Below are 7,314 nucleotides of genomic sequence, written 5' to 3'. Positions count from 1 at the left end.
TTAAGTAAAATTAAAACAAGTGTTCTCAAAGAAGCGTACATATCTTACGCATGAACCTCTTCAGATCTGGATCCAAATATGAATCAATTATTTTAAGTGTTTTTGGTGAGTTCCTCTTTCCCTCACCCCACCAAATCTTTCTTGATGCTTCAGATGAACACCAAACAATGGTGGATTTAAAAGACTATCTCGGGGGTGCCTGGGTGGCTCAGTGGGTTAAAGCCTCTGCCTTCGGCTCAGGTCATGATCCCAGGGTCCTGGGATGAGCCCGAATGGGGCTCTCTGCTCAGCAGGGAGCCTGCTTCCCTTCCTCTCTCTCTGCCTGCCTCTCTGCCTACTTGTGATCTATCAAATAAATAAATAAGCTCTTAAAAAAAAAAAAAAAGTAGACCATCTCAAAGTCTCCTGAGGAGACAATCTGAGAGTCTCTCTCTCCAGAGGGAGCAATAGAACCTAAAATTTCACGGGATATTCTCTTCTCTTCCATTCTGAAGCATTTGTTAATTTACTTTTCTCTACAAGGGGGTGGCAGCTCAAACATCTGAGTTATCAATGACCTGTACACACAAAGGCTCCTCAACCCCAGACCCAGCCACCATAATGCCTGCCACTGGGTCCCCAACACCTCCCCTGAAGTTCACCTCCATTACCCGCCCCCATGAAGATGGTGAATGCCACCTCCCCGCTTATCTTGGTTCCAGCAGATAAAAATGTCTTCCTGACATCATGTGCTGGAACTCTAAAATGTTTCCTTTTGAACCTTGGCTGCTGGCATTTCCAACGCCAACGTCAAGAGAGATTCGTGGTCCTTCAGCTGCACTAAGTAGGTTCCCTGGACCAAGAGAGAACCTTGTTTTCCTACACAGCATGAAGAAACACGGTCTGAGTTCAAAACAACCGACTCCCAAATTCGCCTTTTCCAGATTTGGGGGAGTCCTTCTGTGTGTATATTTTTTTTAATTACACTTATAGATATGAATTTGATGTACTTCAGGGAAGAAGTTAATTTTTTTTAATAATGAATTTAATTCTATTGGGATTAAATCTAGTTTAATTCCATAAAAAATAATTTCTTGATAATGAAAACAGTTTAACATACAACGTTCTAAACATAAGTTGCCATTCTCCTTATGTCCAAATAAAATTCCAAACTAAAATTTAGATTTAGAAAGCTAGGTATAGGGGCACCTGGGTGGCTCAGTGGATTAAGCCTCTGCCTTCAGCTCAGGTGATGGTCTCAGGGTCCTGGGATCGAGCCCTGCATCGGGCTCTCTGCTCAGCGGGGAGTCTGCTTCCCCTTCTCTTTCTGCCTGCCTCTCTGTCTACTTGTGATCTCTCCCTCTCTCTCTCTCCCCCTCTCTCTCTCTCTCTCTGTAAAATAAATAAATAAATAAATCTTTTAAAAAAATAATGAAGAAAATAAAAAGCTAGGTATAGCTAACATTTGCCATGAAGACAACCAATAAATAAATAAATAAATGATTTAGCAAAGAAATAGAGATGTTCATATCAATGGTACCAACTGTCTTCCTTCCTTCCTATTCTGTAACTAAGAAAAAACTTAAACAATTTATAGATCTATATTTATTCCCCCCAAATTAGTCTAACTAGACATTTAGGTTAAGAATAGAATGAATTGGGACACCTGGGTGGCTCAGTCAGTTGGGCATCTGCCTTCTGCTCAAGTCATGATCCCAGTCTCCTGGGATCAAATAAATAAATAAAATCTTAAAAAAAAAAAAAGGATAGAACCAATTTATTTGGAGAACTGATTGAGAAAGAGGGACTTAGTTTACTGCTTGTCTTTAGTCTACACACACCTTTATACTTACTCATGCTAAGCTTACAAAGAAAGAAGTCGGGGACTTCAGAGTGGAGAGGAACATCCCCACAGAGTTGAACAGGGTCTTAGCCCAGACCCACTTGACCTTTCCCTTGAGGCCATAATTAAACAAAGAAGCTCACCTGTACCTACAACCATGCTGCCCCATTTGCCAGACCTAATTGAGTTTCAGGGTAGAATATGTTTTGGGTTTTTGGGTTTTGGTTTTTTTTTTAAGATTTTATTTTATTTTTAGAGAGAGAGAACACACAAGTGGGGAGGGGCAGAGGGAGCAGGAGAGGGAGAGAGAGAGAGAGAGAGAGAGAGAATCCCAAGCAGGCTCCATGCTCAGGGAGGGGCCTGACCTGGGGCTCAATCCTACAACCTGAGATCATGACTTGAGCTGAAATCAAGTCCAACGTTTAACCCACTGAGCCACCCAGGCACCCCTAGAGGTAGAATATGTTTAAGCAGCCTCGAACCTCATCCTCAGTCCCAAAATACTGGGACAAAATAGTGTCACCTTCTTCCCAGGCTGATGTGGGTATTTTATTGTGACCCTGGATCACTTTCATGCCCGCCCTGTGAGCTAGTTCATAGGCCCAATCTCCGCTTGAATCTTCATTCCTCACACTGGTCCTGATACCATTTATTCTATAATCTAGTACTATCTTTCATCTTTTTCCCTCCCTTCTTTCCTTCCTTCTTCCTTTACCTCCTTTCTTTTCTCTCTTCACAGTACCTACCATGTACCAGACGCTACAAGAGGCACAGAGGACCCAAGAGTGAGCAAAAATAAATCCGGTCTCTCACCTTATAGTTTATTGGAAAAGATACATGATATTTACATAGTCATGCAAATAAATGTGTAATTGAAGTCTGACATAGGATCAATGAAGGAAAATTACGTCATGCTAGGAGAGTATAGAACACAAGGAAAAGAAGGCTGTTTGTTGGACACTGAGATCTGAAATTTGAATCACAGTCAGTTAATTCAAGAGGAGCTAAAAGGATTCCCAGCAAAGGAAACGGCATGTGCAAAGGCCTGGCATGGGAGAGGCCACAGCCTGTTCCAAGTCCTGAAGAAAAAGACTATGGCTTAAGTCAGAGAACAAGGGATATCTGATGAGACATGAGCCAGGAGAGAGTGGTAGGGGCCAAATCTTGCCAAGCCCTTGTGGGTAGGATCTCCAGATTTAGCAAATAAAAGTACAAGATGCCAAGTTGAATTTAATTTAAGGTAAGTGATGATATTCATACTAAAAATGGTTATCTGAAGTTCTAATTTAACTGGGCATCCTGTATTTTCTCTGGCAACCCTCTTGGTGGGTCAGGTAAGGATTTGATTTTGTTCATCCTGAGAACAAAGTATTAAAGGGGTTTAAACTGGGAGTGACATAATCTGATTAAATTTTGAACAGATCACACAGGCTACCAATTAAAAGGGAGAAAGTAGAGAAGCAGGGAGACAGGAAGAAATCACAAAGGTCCAGGGAAGAGCAGCAGACTGGGCTTGAGAGGCGGTAGTGGAGGAGAGAGGTGGGCAAGCTAAGCGAGGTTTAGAAGATCCGATCGACAGCACTTGGTATCCACTCTGGTCCCATCGCTTTAGGTACCGTCTGCTTGTCCGTGGTGCTCACATCTGGGATTTCAACCTGAACTTCTGCCAGGAACCCCAGGTTGTGGGTTTTTTAGGCAAAGCCAAAATAAACCCTTTCCAAACCACTGCCTACAAATGTCCCCTCCCCTGTGCCGACCTCCCATGTCAGTAAAGAACACCCCAATCCATCTGGTCGCTCATGGCAGAAGTTCAGGACTGGCCCTTGATTCCTTTCCCCCTCTCACGGCCACAGGCCATCCAGCTACCATCCTGTCAACTTGACCCCCCCCAATATCCTATCCTGAATCAGTCTACCTTTTTCTATTTCCTTTTTTACCACCGACAACAAGCCACCATCTATTACATCCAGATGAACGCTGGTGCATCAAGATTGGTCTTTCTTTTTCTACTCTTTCTCACCTTTAACTCATTCTTCCCCTTGGGAGCTAGGGTGATCTTTCAGACCTTAGCTTAAAACCCCTCCGTCTCTTCTTACTGCTTTTAGAACACGCCAACTCCTCACCCTGGCTGACAGAGGGTCCTACGAGATCAAGGTAGCTGCCTTTCTCAGCTTCTTCACTGTCCACTGTCCCCCTCATCTGACCCCTTTGTGGTTCTCCAAATCCCAGTGGGAAGGTCCCATCTTCAGAGAGACTTTTCTTGAGCAGACCGTCTCCCCCACTTCCCATGGGGTTCAGAACTGTCTCATTCTCTGCCAAATTCACAACTCCGAGGCACTCATTGATATTTGTGAGAAAAACGAATGCATAGGAATAGTTTGGATCTGGAAGACAAGGGAGAGAAAGTATCAGTGATTTCTGGCCACATCTAATCCTCAGCCCGGCAACTGGAAACCACTTCTGGTGCTGGTTGTTCATTTGTGCACCTGCCAGTTCTTACTTTTCCATAGCTCTGGACACTGCTCTGACTTCTGCTTGGACCCTTGGTGACAACAAGTTGCCCAAACTCTTCCTGAAGATTGTTGGGTTCTGTGGGCACAGTGCTCTGCCCACCTGCCTGGCCGGCTGAGTCCATGGACTATGCGACCCTTGATCTCAGGGTTGTGAGTTCAAGCCCTATGTTGGGTATAGAGATTACTTAAAAATAAAATTAAAAATTAAAACAAAAACCTCCTCAGTCCAAGATTTTTCTCTCACTTCCCCATCCCATTAAATTAAGTCACAAGTGTTTGCTTGACCTCAAATTCCAGATACACGGGCACTTGGGTGGCTCAGTCATTAAGCCTCTGCCTTCCTAGAGTCCTGGGATCAAGGCCCTCACTGGGCTCTCTGCTCAACGGGGAGTCTGCTTCTCCCTCTGCCACTCCCTCTGCTTGTGTTCCCTCTCTCACTGTGCCTCTCTGTCAGATAAATAAAATCCTAAATAAAAATTCCAAATACACTTATTGAGTTTGGACAGTCACTGGCAGAGCACTAGTGTTAGATTCAAATGTGTGCCCTAAATTACAACAAAAGAACTTAGATCCTTTATCTCTGGTACTTACTGTGGGAAACATCTTCAGAGGTGTCTGAGTTTCAGTAATATTCTTCAATTCATTGTGGTTTTCTCAATATTTTCCTCAAAGGTATTTGGGATTCTAACACCAGAAAACATATCTCAGAGCATCTTAGACCCTGTTTAAGAACCACCACAACTTCCATATAATATGGAGATTTGGTGAAATCTCCATCTATCCTCTTTACCATCTACCCTCTTTACAGAATGGTTCTTCTAGAAATGTTCCTTTGGCAAAGCTCTTACTATATCCCACTCATGCAATGTGCATACCACCAACTGTCAACCTTCCATGAAAAACCCATAATGGGGAACATCCTCTCTTTCGAATATGGGCAGGCATTCCTTCCTACCCGTTATGTAATTAGACTTGTTCATTGTATATTTATCACCTAATTCTATTCTAGGAATTGAATGTGAGAGGCGGTATCTTCCCCCAGTCTTCACAGCTAAGCAGCCAAGCAGCATAAACATGACAAACAATTCAGATGGAACATCCCCAGCTCCCAGTAAAATGTACAGGGTCACAGCTGCCTTTGAAGACTGGCCCTCACGTGTTTCTAGCTGTCGATGGATATCCAGGCTCTCGTGGTTTTTTTTTTTTTAATATTTTATTTATTTATTTGAGAAAGAGAGAACATGAGAGAGGGAGCACGAGAGGAGGGGCGTCAAAGGGAGAAGCAGACGCCCTCCTGAGCAGGGAGCCTGATGTGGGACTGGATCCCAGGACTCCAGGATCATGACCTGAGCTGAAGGCAGTCACTCAGCCGAGGCACCCAGGCACCCCAGGCTCTGTTCTTGTTCATCAACCTTGACTGATGCATCTTGGAAGTGGAACACTTTGGCCCGCTCTTATCTCAAGCCAGGTTGCTGAAGACTCCTAGTTCCCTTGTTACAGCTGGTATCCTTCCAGAAGGGATTGCAATCTCCTTTAATAGTTTACCAAACTTGGACTCAAATTTATAAAGGAACATGCAAGTGTGGTTTCAGCTTCCTCAACCAGTAAGTCTTACTTTCTTTATCCTAATGGATCAGGCCCATATCCCACTTATTACAGTGGCATGCCATGTAAGTCTTATCTAGTCAACAAACATACATTAAACTTTTTTTTTTTTAACAAAGTGGGGCTTAAACTCACAGCCCTGAAATGAAGACCCGAGCTAAGATCAAGAGTTGGATACATGACTTACTGTGCCACTCAGACACCCCTAAACAATTTTTTGAATTTTTATTGATTTATTTATTCTCAAGATTTTATTTATTTATTTATTTATTTATTTATTTATTTATTTATTTATTTTTGACCCCCCGAGATCAAGAGTCACATGCTCTACTGACTGAGCCAGTCAGGCGTCTCTGTATGGATCAGATAGGCTGGCACCAGGAATATAAAGTGATTGATTCATTCACTCAAATGGCACATTTTTACTGAGTACCTACTAAGTGCTAGGAAATGGGGACCTGTACATGAATATGACAGACAGGGACACCTACCCTCAAGAAGTTTACAATGTAGTTAGTGAGCCTAGTTGGCTGAGCAAACACATTTTTAAAAAAACATTTTATTTATTTATTTGACAGAGAGTAAGAGCAAGTGCTAATGAACCTCCCTGCTTGTGGCACAGGACATTTGCACTTGCTGCTGAAAATACTCTTATCTCAGCTAACTCCGTAATTAGCGCCCTCTCCTCCTTCACATCATTTACTCAAAGGCATCCTCTCAGAACAGCTTTCTATGGTCTCATCCTGACTAAGATTTCACATATACATACATATCATCTGTTCCCTCCCTTCCTTTTCATTTCCCCCTTCTAAGCTTTTTTTCCCTCCTTGCCATTTATAATAATTTAAGTTATGAAACATGACATGTATGTAATAAAACACATATTCCTGAACCCACCAGCCAACCTAAGAAATAGAATGTTATCAATATCTACTCTATAGATGGCTGCATATTTCATGAAATCCCAAAACTATAAAAAAAAAAAATCAATGACCAGTTATGGAAGAGTAAAAACGAATGAGAAATTTCTTTGTGCACTGATAAGGAATGACTCACAAGACATATTACTTAAGTGAAAAAAGCAAAGGGCAGAACACTGGAAACACCATGCCATCATTTATGTAAAAGTGGGAGGAGAAAACATGCATACATACATGATTTGTGTATGTAGAAAATCTATCTGAAATGGTACATAAGAGTTGTTCACATTGATCATCTCTGGGAAGGAGACCAAGGTAGCTGGAGATAGGGAGGGGAAACTTTCTATACTGTATACCCTTTTTATGTTTGGAATTCTGTGAACATGAAACCTATTGTCTTCATTTACAAGGGCTACCACAACAAAGTGCCACAGAGTGGGTGATTTAAACATCA

Source organism: Mustela erminea, chromosome 18 (assembly GCF_009829155.1).
Source record: "Mustela erminea isolate mMusErm1 chromosome 18, mMusErm1.Pri, whole genome shotgun sequence".
Classification (NCBI taxonomy): Eukaryota; Metazoa; Chordata; class Mammalia; order Carnivora; family Mustelidae; genus Mustela; species Mustela erminea.
This window is presented reverse-complemented; position numbering follows the sequence as displayed.